The sequence below is a fragment of the Crotalus tigris genome, unplaced genomic scaffold (genome assembly GCF_016545835.1).
Source record: "Crotalus tigris isolate CLP2741 ecotype Arizona unplaced genomic scaffold, ASM1654583v1 scf7180000017771.5222438, whole genome shotgun sequence".
Taxonomy (NCBI): Eukaryota; Metazoa; Chordata; class Lepidosauria; order Squamata; family Viperidae; genus Crotalus; species Crotalus tigris.
Window position 1 is genome coordinate 1,761,487 of NW_024096622.1, and position 14,456 is coordinate 1,775,942.

The 14,456-nt window shown below is 36.0% G+C and overlaps 1 pseudogene; it reads left to right on the top strand.

Moving 5' to 3' along the window:
• The first annotated feature begins 3,645 nt into the window (after window positions 1-3,645).
• On the top strand, window positions 3,646-14,234 carry LOC120307197 (annotated as a pseudogene).
• Window positions 14,235-14,456: the final 222 nt, after the last annotated feature.

Genomic DNA, 14,456 nt, shown 5'->3' on the forward strand with positions numbered 1-14,456 from the left:
TGTCTCCTTATCCCTTTTATTTTATTCACAAAGATAGATTAAAATATGTATCGATAAGCTTTCTTTATATCATAATTTGTATCTGATTTATTTTTAAGTGATGAAATTATTAACATTTGTAACATATGCTCTTGCTTATAAGAATATTATCAGGTTACTGAATGTAAACTTTGCAAGTGATATAGGAATTATTATTTGATTTTTTAAAAATAAAAATATAAAAAGTACAAGTGTTTTTCCATGTAATTATTTATCTGAAGTTATTGAAAGAATATATTTGCAAAAAGTATTAATAACATTATTTTGTATAATAATATGATTTAGGGTGATTAAATTACACATATCATAGAATTATGGATTTGATATAAGAATGTAGTTCCTTTTTTGGTGCATGCTTTTTCTTTATTCTGCAGTATTTGTTCTTGGCATTACTGTCAGCAAAATGTACCATGGAATTTAAAGGTCAAATGCTCCCCTAAAATGATAAATAGCGTGATACTTTTTCATATATGAAACCAATTACAACCCACTCAAACAACATTTCCTGAGTTTCTTTAACAAGCCAGGAGAGACATGAATCTAAAGAGCAGATGGCTGAGCTCCCAGTCCCAAGAACCCTGTCCACTTCTCAGGTCCAAGGAATTCAAACTGTTCACATTAATTCCATCCAGCTACATCTTTATTGCTCTTCCCTTTTCCTTTATACATTTTTTATTTCTCCTGTCATACTTTCATTTTTAACACAAGTGGGCAAAAATGCTCATGTACTATACATATATTTCCACTTCTTTCAATAAGTGTTCCTTCAGACAGACCAAATATACTGCTCAAAAAAATAAAGGGAACACAAACGTATAGGATCCTATACGTTTGTGTTCCCTTTATTTTTGTGAGCAGTATATTATTCACTATCTTTCAGCATTTGTTCATTTTAAAATTTACCTGTCCATTTTCTGCTATAAGCAATCAGAACAGAAATTAATCAACGTGCTCTAGTTTTTATTTATGCATAATTTGCAATTGTTCACTGTTTTCCTGCCAAACATAGCTACCTTAGGGGGAGCAGCATCTGCAGGACTTGCTGCTTTTATCAGAATGACGAAAGGGATGTCATGGTATCACCCAGTATAACAAACTTTGCCTCTTTAGTATTTGCATGCAGTGTCGTGATCCACATATAAAAGCAATGAGATTTACATCGTGTCAACATGATACCACTTTCATCACTCTGTCTCTTTATATCCTTCCTGCGGTGTCTTGGTATTTGATATTTTTCATCATATCATTTATGTAACATTACATACCAATAATTTGGATTCTCAGTCAACAACATGGCATCATGTGAATACAAAAGTACACATTCCTTTTCTTTCTCCTCTTTCTATTTTGTTCATTAATTCATGCAGTCTTCTTAGCTTACAATCTTCTATATGCCATGGTCATTACCATCTGGGCTATAGTTACTGACCTCTACCACCCATCTTGGCTTTGGTCAATTGAAACTTTCACAGAACCTTTTTAGTGAGATGGAATATCAGCCTTAGTTATCCCCAAGCCGGATGCAGCACTCCCTGATCAAGGAGAGTATCAGTCAGTTCTGAGACATAAAAGCCAAGTACACTGTAAATGCAATAAAACCCTAGTTTTATTTCAAATATGGTCACATTATTCTATGGAAATTGGAATCCTAAGACTATCTTACAGGGCAACTTATTGTTGGCTCATATTTCCTCAAATAGTATACTAATGACTCAACATGTTTTCCAACCTTTGTCAGTTTTTAAGATATAATTTTGAATGATTAACTTTTCCTAACACTGTTTTGGAAACTATGTCTGCCAGTAACCTGATCTTGAAATAAGGTTATCAGACAAGTGACAAAAGAGGATGACTCATCATTTTTGTCTTCAAGCCCACCACCTGGCAGCCTTATCTTTAAAATCTAATATTGCCTGGCTTTTTGAATATTTTTTAATTTTGACTGTTTTCACAATAGTAATTATTCAAAAATTTGTGTGTTGGACTCTAGTAAATTATCTGTTTTTTCTCAATCCATCCTTGACAGTCTACATTATTTCCTGATTCCAGCAATCTAGTTTAATCCAGCCTCTTCAAATCTGTGATCACTGTAGGCTGTGGATTACATGACTCATAGGTATCCGTGATGAAAACTGAAAAGCGCATTGTCATAGATTCTATATTATGTCTAGTATAAATTCTTGAAAATAAAGATTTGTTGGGAAAATACTACAACTGAAAAATCAGTCTTTCTGATGCTGGAAAAGGTAATCACATGTGTATAAGCCAAAGTTCTTTTTTTTTTTTTGGTAGCTTTTCAGTGTAATTTTTGTCACAGACACCAAAAAAAATTAAAGGTAGTCCTCAGTGTACAACATTTCATTTTGTGACCGTTCAAAGTTACAATTATTGAAAAAAAGTGACTTATGACCATTTTTCATTTCAGCATCCCCATGGTCACGTGATTTGCATTCAGATGCTTGACAGCTGGTTCATATTTATGACAGTTGTGGTGTCCTGGGGTCATGTGATCATCTCTTGCAACCTTTTGACAAGCAAAGTCAGTGGGGAAGCCAGATCCACTTAACAACCATGCTACTAATTTAACAACTGCAGTGACTCGCTTAAAAAATGTGGCAAAAAAGTAGTCAAATGGGGTAAACCTCACTTAACAAATTCCTCACTTGGTAACATAAATTCTGGGCTCAATTATGGTCATAAGTCAAGGACTACCTGTACACCCCACTCCATGATTCTTTTTTCAAGGATCAATACATTCTCAGTTTTTTTACTTTCCTGCAAATTTAGTCCCCAGTGATTGTCCTTTGTCCAAAGCTTTCTTAAAAGACAAGCCTGCCCACAAGTGTAGTGCTGTCTTTAACAAACTTGCCTATGTCTTGTTTTGCTTTGTTCACTTGATTTTTGTCTCTGCCTGCAACTGAGATGGTCATCTGCCTAGAAAGAGCGGAGATTGCAAGGCTGGTTCTGACCTGAGTTTCCAATGGAGGAGAAGTGCCATGTAGACATGATCAAACATTTAGGCAGGAAAAAACAAAGATATGAGTACAGTTTAGGCAAGACTTGGTTTAAAAACAGTAACTGTGAAAGGGACCTTGGAGTCCTAGTGGACGATCACTTAATGAGCCAGCAGTGTGCAATAGCAACCAAAAAAGCTAACACAATCCTGGATTGTACAGTATAAACAGGCATAGAATGAAGATCATGCGAGGTATTGGTACCTCTTTATAAAACCCTAGTAAGACTACACCTGGAATACTGCAGCCAATTTTGGTCACCATATCACAAAAAAGATGTTCAGAGTTTGGAAAAAATTCAGAGAAGAGCAACTAAGATGATCAAAGACCTGGAGACTAAAACATACCAAGAACGGCTGCGGGACTTTGATCTGGCTAGTCTGAACAAAAAAAAAAAAGAAAGAAATAGGGGAGACTTGATAGCAGTATTCCAGTATTTGAGGGGCTGCCACAAAGAAGAGGGGGTCACGTTATTCACCAAAACACCAGAGGGCAGGACAAGAACCAATGGTTGGAAACTGATCAAAGAGAGAAGCAACCTTGAATTAAGTAGAAACTTCCTGACAGGACAATTAATCAGTGGAACAGTTTGCCTCCCAAAATCATGAGCACTCCATCACTAGAGATTTTTAAGAAGAGGCTAGAGAGTCACTTGTATAGGATGGTCCTCTTGCTTGAGTGGGGGGGCTGGACTAGAAGACCTACTCTACCTCTATTCTATTCTGTTCTGTTCTGTTCTAGCCGGAAGGCTGAATGGCTTGGGCAATGAGCAGAAGCGAGACCTTCCTTTTCTGCCTTCCACTGCTATTACGACAAGAAGGAAGGTCAAGGCCACTCTTGCAAGAGTCACCGACCGAGGACTGAGGCTTGTTTCTCCCTCGTAGACTCCACCATGTCTGGCTCCGCGGGCCTTTTCCCTTCTCAGGGCTGCCACTGCCTCAGAATCTGCTTGCTTGGATTTGCACTGGCAACGCTCTCTTCTGCGGCGGCCTGGGGTTGGCAGCGGGGTCGTCGAAGCCACCGCTCGCGGCTGAAACAGGTGGGGACGGTGGCTGGTCTCTTCATCTACCCGGTCAAATCCTGCTGGGGGGTGGCTATAAAACGAGCCGAGATGACCAGGCTGGGCCTTGGGAGCGAGAAGCTGCAGGACCGGTAAACAGGCCGCAGAAGAGCGGGCACCTTCGAGGAGCGGATTCGCTTCCGCGGCTCCGACTGCCTTGCTCTTTGGTACCTTTCCAAGGGACCGCTTCTTTCAGGGTTGTTATTTGGGACTGTAGTTCATCAACTCCCGATCCCGCTAGGCTGTCCCCATAGGAATCTCCAGGTAACGTCGGAGGGATTGTTCTGAACTGCTTACTTGTTTAACCACCTTGATGAGAACGGCGTTGTGTAATCTAAGCACTTAGTAACATCCACGCCCCATCCCCAGTTACCAAGTTCAGTCCTTCGTAAGTGATTGCCACTGCTTCAAGGGAGGGAAGGAGAGGATCTAGTTTTTTTTTTTTTAAAGCAAACTAATATTGCATTAGGAAAGTTTCTTGCTAGCCCGGGAATACGGAAGCCTAACAGTGTCTTTCAAACCTAGTAATTTTAAGGATAGATTTCAACTCCCAGAGTCAGAATTTTGGGAGTTGAAGTCCATCCAGCTTAAAGTTGAGCAAAATAAAAATATATAGTAAACATAGGGCAAAGAAAAGAAAATTGCTCTAGGAAACGGATATTTGGAAGAGAGGGCAGAGAAGGGCAACAAAGATGATTAGGGGGCTGGAGGATAAAACATATGAAGAACAGTTGCAGGAATTGCAGGGGTGACATGATAACAGTCTTCCAATATTTGAGGGGCTGCCACAAAGAAGAGGGGGGGTGTCAAATTATTCTCCAAAGCTCCAGAGGAGCAGGACAAGAAGCAACGGATGGAAACTAATCAAGGAGAGAAGCAACCTGGAACTAAGGAAGGAGAAATTTCCTGAAAGCGAGAACAATCAACCAGTGGAACAGCTTGCCACCAGAAGTTGTGGGTACTCCATCACTGGAGGCCTTTAAGAAGAGACAAGTCAGCCACCTCTCTGAAATGGTCTAGGGTCTCCTGCTTGAGCAGGGTGTTGGACTAGAAGACCTCTAAGGTCCCTTCCAATTTTGAATCTATGATTCTATTATAATCAGTAGAATGAATTGCCAGCAGAAGTTGTGGGTGCTTCATCACTGGAGGTTTTTAGGAAGAGACTGGACAGCCATTTGTCTGAAACAATATACGCTTTCCTGCTTGAGCAGAGGGTTGGACTAGAAGACCTCAAAGGTCCCTTCCAACTCTGTCATTCTGTTATTCTGATTGCTGCTGTAAGGATCTTTATAATACAATTGAAAGTGCTCTTTTACTTTCTTGCCCCTGATTTCTAGAGGGATGCCTTATTCTTCTTCAGAAGGAATCCCTAACTGCATTGGCTAGTAGGAAATCTCTCCTTCGTTTCAATAGGAAGAGTATCTTGCTTGCCTATCATTTCTCTTAATAATATTAGGCTGCCTTGGTTGTTATGGAAATGCTAGCTGTAAAACCCAAGAATGAGAATATATCTTTTACTGTGCCTTTTGTGTGTAGAATTAGATTAAGTAAATAGCAAAAGCATTGCTTCAGGATTTTCCCCCAACCCTTTTACAAGCAGTGACCACTGGAAATATTTGCATTTTCTTCCTTAGAGTTAATCTTGCTTCAGGAATTTTTCTCAACCCTTTTACACGCAGTGATCACTGGAAATTTTTGCATTTTCTTCCTTAGAGTTAAGTAATCTTGCTTCAGGAATTTTTCCCCAACTCTCTTACAAGCAGTGACCACTAGGAATTTTTGCATTTTCTTCCTTAGTGTTAAATAATCTTGCTTCAGGAATTTTTCTCAACCCTTTTACAAGCAGTGACCACTGGAAATATTTGCATAGTCTTTCTTAGAGTTAAGTAATCTATTCTCCCTCTGTTTCAGTCACTTCATGGTGCATTTCTGTTTTCATGCACTGGAAAGCACAGGATGGGCTGCATATGCCCTGGTTAGAGTGATGTGGCTAGCTTTGAATGGAACAGCGTTTTTACCCATTGTCCAATTGCCTTTCTTAGAAGTTTCCCTGGAATTTTTTTTCCTATGCACAACTTCTACTGTATTTATTTATTTATTTATAATAAATATTTTATTAGATTTTATAAGGATAGAGGGGAAGTGGGGTCAATAAGAGTATAACAAGGGGTGACAAACAAAAAAGGTTAGACCAGGAGAATGGATAGATACAGTAGTGGGGATGTCCCCCACAGTAAATCAATGCTTCAGCAAGTAGACCTGTCCGGGTATACGTATTCAATCATAATAATTAATATAAAATAGCAATACTTAATATAATATTACTAATATATATGCCTAATTAATTGTAATAACTTTAACACATTAATATATTACTTACTGGTTATAATTACTTATTGTTAAACTGTATTTATTTTTTAAACAGGTTTTTTTTGCCAACTTTTCCCACCATACCACATTTGCTGTTATTTGGTTCAGTTCATGGATAGTTGATAATACAAGAAGAGTCATAGAATTTACAAAATTCCACTCTAATATTCTATTGGATTAGTTAGAGTTCATTATATTGAGTAAAACATGTTACCAAATCCGAGCCAACCCAACCCAACCTTCCTGGAAGAAAAAAAATGATAAAATTCCCTGAGGCCATGGTCTCTTATCTTTTTTTTTTCTACTGTATGTAGTAGCGTATCATTAGCAAGGTTTGCAATAGATTTCTTGTTTTTTGTTTTTGTCTAGAGCAGTGTTGCTCAATCTTGGCCACTTTAATACATGTGGACTTTCTGAATTCCCCAGTCGAGTCTAGCATACTATTGAGTCCTGTTGATTTTAAAGGCTGCAGTGTATTTTTGTTCCTTATTAGTTTCACATATAGGTGTTTTTAAATAATACATGCTCTTTCTTATGTAGATTTTGGACTGTGACAAAAGAAAATGGACAAATGGCATCTGCTAAGAGCATTCCTTGCATGGTTCTAATTAGTGTATCTTATGAAGATGACTATTTAATCCTGAATGCCCCAGGAATGAAGACATTGCAAATTCCTGTTGAGCTTCTACAGACAAATTCAATCTGGAACTGTATGTATTAAAAGTTTTAATTTTTCTTGCTTCCTGATTAACAAGTTTTTCAATTTTATTCTGATATTCTTTCCATTTATTTGTTTCCATATATTTCCCCAATCACTCAGACTTGTATGGAGCATAATAAGCAAAAATGGGAGGGGGGGAAATGTAGTCTCAACACTCTGAGGTCTTGTTACTACCATCACCCATTCAAACTCAGTTGTCCCTCACTGCCCTTTCATTTACAAGGTCTGAAAGCCTTTTAGGCCGATAGTATGATTGTGGAGCAAACAGCATTTTTATTTTGTATTATTCCAATATTTGGGATGTAGGCTTTGGTAGCTTTGTTTTATCCCTCCAGAGCCTATAATTTTGTGGTAATCTACTGAATAATAGAGGTACAGTAGTCCAGTATTGTGTAGTGGAAAATAGAAGTGGAAGGCAGATCAGGAAACAGATGTAACTCTTAAAATTAACACTTAAAAACATCTTTCCTAAAAACCCCACACCACTCAAACTCAGAAATGGCACCCAATCCCACATGCTTGCTGACATCGTGTTGTTATTACTTGCTCACTGCAGCACTCATTAATCTTTAAAAGTGCATCTTCCAGCTACTAATGATTGTAGATTCATAATGAAAAAAAATGCCAAGAAGAGTACAAAAGGGAAAAAAACTATATTTCAATATTACACAAAATAATACATTATATTGTATATTAAATGTAGTTCAGCAAGCTATAAAATTCTGCAATTATTATGATTAATAATTTATACTAATCATGAATACTTTATAAACTTCATAAGATTTCTGCCCATAACGGATTCACTGCTAAATACCTGTAGTAAATGCTTTTGAAATGTCCCTTTGTTTTTGCTACTTTTCCAATTTATTTTTTTTAATTTTTATTCATGCATGTTAGTTTCCACATTCTCCATATCCCAATATTTTGAAGAGTTTGTGTTACCTTATAAACACCCTGTTAACACTGTCTTCTGTTTCTCACTGCTATTTATTTTGGTATGATAGGAAGATATTCAGAGTTAAAATAATTATTTCTACCTCAGATTTTTATTAATACTCATGAATGCTATTTTTTTCAGTCAACGTCTTTATACTTTTACTGGATCATAATCTGAATGTGGCATTCTTTCTATCCTTTTTCCTGTTAATTTAGGTAGCTATTAAATTAAATTAATAAAATTCCAGTGGTGTTACATTTATGGAGCAATTTTAGATGTTCATGGGTGGTATGGTAGTTAAGCTGCTTTATATGCAAACAGAACACAGAAAGGCAAAGCATGGAAGACCATGAAATACTGAAACATCAGTATCTGTATTGAATGTCAAGCTTCCAAGCAACTGCAGAAATGTCTCTTATGATCTATTAGACCAGTGGTTCTCAACCTGTGGGTCGGGACCCCATTTGGGGTCGAACAACCATTTCACGGGGTTCCCCAAACCACGCTGTCCGCCATTTTTTCCCTTTTCCCTAGCTGTCCTACTCCCTCTTATTGGTGGCCACACCCATTTGGGGGTCACCACAACATGGGGAACTGTATTCCGGGGTCACGGCATTAGAAAGGTTGAGAACCGCTGTATTAGATGATATGGTCTTCAAACTCAAGGCAGGGACTGCAGAGGTAAAGCAGCTGAATGGATCACTACTTTCCTGAACATACAGCCTTATCGGTTGGTCCATTATGAAATAAATATGGTCTCAAGGAAGCCAAGTGATTTATTGCTTGCTTTTCTACCAAAAGATGAAGTCAGAATACAGTTTCCTTCAAAAATATATTTTTAATATTTGCATTAGTTTTCAACTCCGTAAGTTTCTGTTTCAAAGAATACTTCTATAGTAATGGGTGAAATGCCTCAGTTCCTCCTCCTCCTCCTCCTCCTCCTCCTCCTCCTCCTTCTCCTGTAATTCAAGGTTGTTAACTATACTTATATACAAGCTTCTGTGAGACAGATTGGATTGAGATTGGATGGCTCAAAGTCATCCAATAATGACTTCATCCTTGATCTTCCCAGCCCTATCCTAACTCTATATTATATAGCAGGGGTCTTCAAGCTTGGCTCTTTTATGACTTGTGGACTTCAATTCCCAGAATTCTTCAGCCAGTTGCTGGCTGAAGAATTCTGGGAATTGAAGTCCACAAGTCATAAAAGGGCCAAGTTTGAAGACCCCTGTTATATAGTATGCTTAGAATTATGTTCCACTGAAATCAGTATTTAATATTTAGCTAAATGTATTGGGATTATTAAATAGTATGGAGGTTTCAGTGTATTTTGTCAACTTCCCAGAAAAGTATGAGAATGCTGTGACTTCCAGAATGTTTGCTCTGGGATCAGAATAACTCATATAACCATTTTATGTAGACCTCTTTCTTTATGGTAATACAAAAATATGTATAATTCAGTTGGAGAAAAGGTTATACGTACAGAATTTGTACCATCTTTGTGCCAAAAATGTAATCAAGAGAAATGGACCCACGATTGTTCCTCTCCATTGTTCCTGTTTGTTGAGGCTTCTTAATAAATGCTCTATATCTTTTAACTATTTTCTTCTGCACATATAGAATAACTCAGGAATTAATTCATTGAATTATCATGCATGTTACTAACAGAATAGATTCTCATGTATTTGAGTTTTGAATAAAGTTTAAGTGATTAGTTAAGCATTGAATGTATAAAGATAAGCCACAGAAATTAAATGATTCATATTATATTTAGTAATTGGAAGAAAATGTCTTGTTTTAATATAAAATTAAAATTCACTGAGATTTCATGATAAAGTTGCAAAGGCTTGAGGAACTTATCTTATTCTCACATTATTCCATACTGAGCAACAGCCAAAATATAGGGTTTTTTTTAAAAGGTATGGCTTTAATTTATGATGATAAATAGTCTTTACTAATTCAGCCAGAAAGACTGGATAGCAGAGGGATTATTTTTATGGTGAAGAATGATTGAAGAATTGGTATGAATTGCAACACTGAAAGCAAAAGAAAAAAATGCCATTTCACATCCTATTGATTTTAAGCTCATTATTTTCACTTCTGCTTTAATTTAAGTACACCTAATTGATAACCATAATTAGAAAATATCTTTAGTTATTTCTCTTTGCATCCATTTTTAACTTCTAATAATAAACAGATAGTATGTTACAAATAAATAAATATAACTTTATGAGATTTGACTTCATGCGTTTTGCAAGCTATAATTTTATGATATAGCATTTTGTGTGAAACCTACCAATTAGGGTTACAGTATTCAACCAATAATAATTAAATAAATCATGGCTTAATCTATGAATGTTCATAGATTAAGTTAAATCAGTTAAATCAGTTAAAAGCATTTTCTGAAATTAAAGTGTAGTTTTATCAAATTGCTGTAAGCTCTTTGGAATGAAAATGGTCACAAGTGAAGATTGGATTTTGTTATGTCAACCAACGGTGGCACTTGGAGAGAAATCCCAATCTTTATGATTGTCAATGGTAGACTTTTTTGTATTTATTTTTAAAGGTTGCCTGTGCCGAAGGCAGTCCAATTTTGCTGATTTCTGAAGGTTCTTTGAATGATCTAAATACAAGATTAAAAAAGAAAGCTTCAATTACTATCTTCCGATCAAATATTATTGTTAAAGACTGTAGCCCTTATGAAGAAGTAAGTATTATAATTATTCTATTCTATTTATTTGTATCCCATAAACATATCCAACACACTTCCTCCCCCTATTTTATTGACAACAAATCTGTAAAGTGGGTTTTGCTGAAAGAAAATGACTGGCCCCAAATCTGCCACTGGCTTTCATGGCTAAGGCAGGATTTGAACTCACAGTCTCCTGCTTTCAAGCCTGGTGTCTTAACTACTAGAACAGGCTGGCTTTTACAGGTCTGTCTTAACCAGTGATTCTCAACCTTTCTAATGCCGTGACCCCATAATACAGTTCCCCATGTTGTGGTGACCCCCAAGTGGGTGTGGCCACCAATAAGAGGGAGTAGGACAGCTAGGGAAAAGGGAAAAAAATGGCGGACAGCATGGTTTGGTGACCCCCGTGAAATGGTCATTCGACCCCAAATGGGGTCCCGACCCACAGGTTGAGAACCACTGGTCTTAACTGTGTTTGAATTGCTGCTTTTCTCCATCTCTAATTTATGTTATTAGAGATATGCCTCAAAAGAGTTTTATTGAGATGTTAAACTTAATAGCTTTTTAAATATGATCTTGTGAGTAAATTGGTTTAAAAACAAAATTGTGTAGAAATGTTGCTCTATAACTGACATGTATTATTGGAAAATAGTTAAATAATGCAATTGCAAAGTATCATGGGATTCAATTTGTTTGATATACGATTCTTGGGTTGATATATTAATTGGAACAGTTAAGTTGAAAGGAAAAATGTCTTGTCCAAGGTAAGAGAGTTTAGAGTTGGTATTTTGATCCCATGATCTTGCACAAAATGAATAATTTCATTTTTAAAGACATTCCTATTATGAAATTAAAATGTAACGTCTATGTCTATAGGTGCATTTTCACAGCAGTGGATCCAGATACTGGGATCATGGGTGAAAAGGAAATCCTAAAGCTCTGAAAAGGTAGCAAATAATGTATATGAATGCTCCTTCTTTAGGTGTCTGGATGTCTCTGTACCAGTTCACAATGTTACTCAGCATAAAGTAGCAATTTGCAAACAGAAATCAGCACCACATATATAAGGAACATTCTTATTGTTTTAACATCTTCAAATACCTTAGCACTTTAAGCTCTTTCCAATAAATCTTTTATAGCTCATACATACAATGTTAGGCTGACAGATTCACATGGTATACATCTAAATCAGTTAATTTGTCAAGATCCAGTTTTTCATAAATTGATTAAATTAGTTTTTTCAAAGCATTTCCCATTTACTATAATTTGAAATACTTTCTTCTATTAACTGAAACCACTTATTTTTTTTTCTTCATTTCCTTTACTAATTCCATGTCTTCTTCTCTTTCTGATTTTGAAGCAGGGCTTCTGCATCTATTAGATTTATAATTCTGAAATAGCTGAGCAGGCAGTTAAAGCTTCAATATTTCTAATAATTTACGGAAAATTGTAAATCCAGTTTTAACCTAGAGAAATTAAGTCACTGCTTCAGGTTGCTCTCTCTCTTGCTCTCTGCATGTTTCTAACTTAATTCTATATTATATGGCTGCGACATTAATGTCTCTGTAAACCATGATAGAATAGGTTACTTGAAAGCATTCCATTCTAATAGATAATTGTTCTATCATAATCACTGTTGATAAATATCCATTATCTCAGTGCTGCAGAATTGACGTTCACTATTCATTTATATCCTGGAATGTATAGCATCTATTTTATTCCAAAATAATTTCTAATTCTGTTTTTCCATTTAATTTATTTTCAGTTATCGCAAGTGTGATCCTTCTGAAGAACATATCTACAATCCTCCTTTTAGATGGCTATATGGAATTGAGGAAATGGGGATACTTGAAGTTGGGGATCCTGTGTACAAGATAATCTCATGATGGGAGGCACTTGTGCAGTGGAGTGTAATTTTACTCTACTCATTTTTTAAGATCTTTTTTTCTTCCTTGAAAATTGGATACTTATTTATTGTAGGCAATTGCATGTGGTCACTAAGGGTCATCACCAGCTTGATAGTAATTCATCACTGTCATGACTGAGAATATACATCATCACAGCTGAAACATACAGTTATGTCCCTTTATTGCTTCAAGAAAAGTTTGAATGAAGGGAAAACTGGATGTATAACAAATAATAGTTAGAATCTTTTTCAATCAGTATTCTTAATGCAATAAGGGTGAGGCCATGTCTTGCTGATTGCAGAATATTGTGATAATGAAAGTAAAACTTTCCATATTAGAATACAGTGCTGTTTTTAGAAACATGGATGAAACAAGTGTATACCTATTTCTGGGATATACTTGGGTTTACTTATTTCCTGAAAACACTAAATATAAAGATACAATGAAAATATGTAGCATTTTACTGTACTGTATAGCCAAGACAAGTGAAAATTCTCTTCAGCATGCTTGGCTCACTTATTGCTAAATTTACAAATGACTGACCATTTGTAAAAACAATTGTACGGATGTTGAGCTACCTAGAATTATCAGCACCTATAAATTTGAAAAGTAAATTCTTTACTGGAAGAATTTCCATAAATCTGAAATGATTTATATCTGATTTTTTTAAACCTCAAAAACCTGGTATTTTAACAGGTGTGTGTAGACTTTATATATTCACTGTACTTCTATGTGCCCATGATTAAATTTGTAGCTGTAAAGGCTATCATATGGGAATATTACAAAAAGTGCTATATAGAACAAGCTTTATTGGATTTCATTTTTTAAAGGTACAGTATATTTTGTCCCAGGCAGATTAAAAAAAACTAAAGCTCCACACAGAAAAATAAAAAATTAACTAGTTAATTCCTGTAAATTAACTACCGTATTAACTGATAAAAAATATGGCCATGGGGATTTTCACATTTATAAAACTTTTAAACAATGCTTCATGTATAAAGATATTTTGTATTTCAGAAGTGATGCAATAAATACAGTCGAAGCAATTTTATTGTAGGTAACTCAGGCTCATGTTTGTTAAACCTTTGACCATTAAGAAATGTACAAGATTTTGCTATCTCCCAAAATGTGAGGCCCTCAGAGTTGGTCCTGTGTGCTTCCCTAAAGCCACCAGTGCTGGAGACATCATCAGGGATGAAATGCATCTAACTCAAACATTGCAGCATCAGTTGGGGGAGCTGCCTTTGGTGCTGGAATTGAGAAAGATGTCTTCACTTCCTGCTAAATGGATCTGTAAGGACAGTTCTGGTGAGAATACAGCAATCACAGAACTAGGGCAGAATTCCAGCAACTAGTACAAAAGCCTTTAGATGAACATTATCCTTCACAGAAAAAGAACAATAGAAAAAATGACTTCTGACTTTCTTTGATGCAGATATGGAAACATATTTAATTTATGACTTATTAAATTATGGAAAATTCCATTTTTCATTTTTTTAGAAACGTATTGACAATGCAGGTAGATTTCATTTATACAGAGTGGTAATATTGCCATCTTGTGGTGAAATGTATTAATAAGCATCGGGTTGGTATATTGAGATTTTCTCAATTAAGAGAAATGGAATAGAAGTGAATTAATAGAAATATAATCAAGAGCAGGAGCACTGGGCTGGGGGCGGGTTGGGAAGGAAGATGGGAGGTGCTGATGCATTTTGT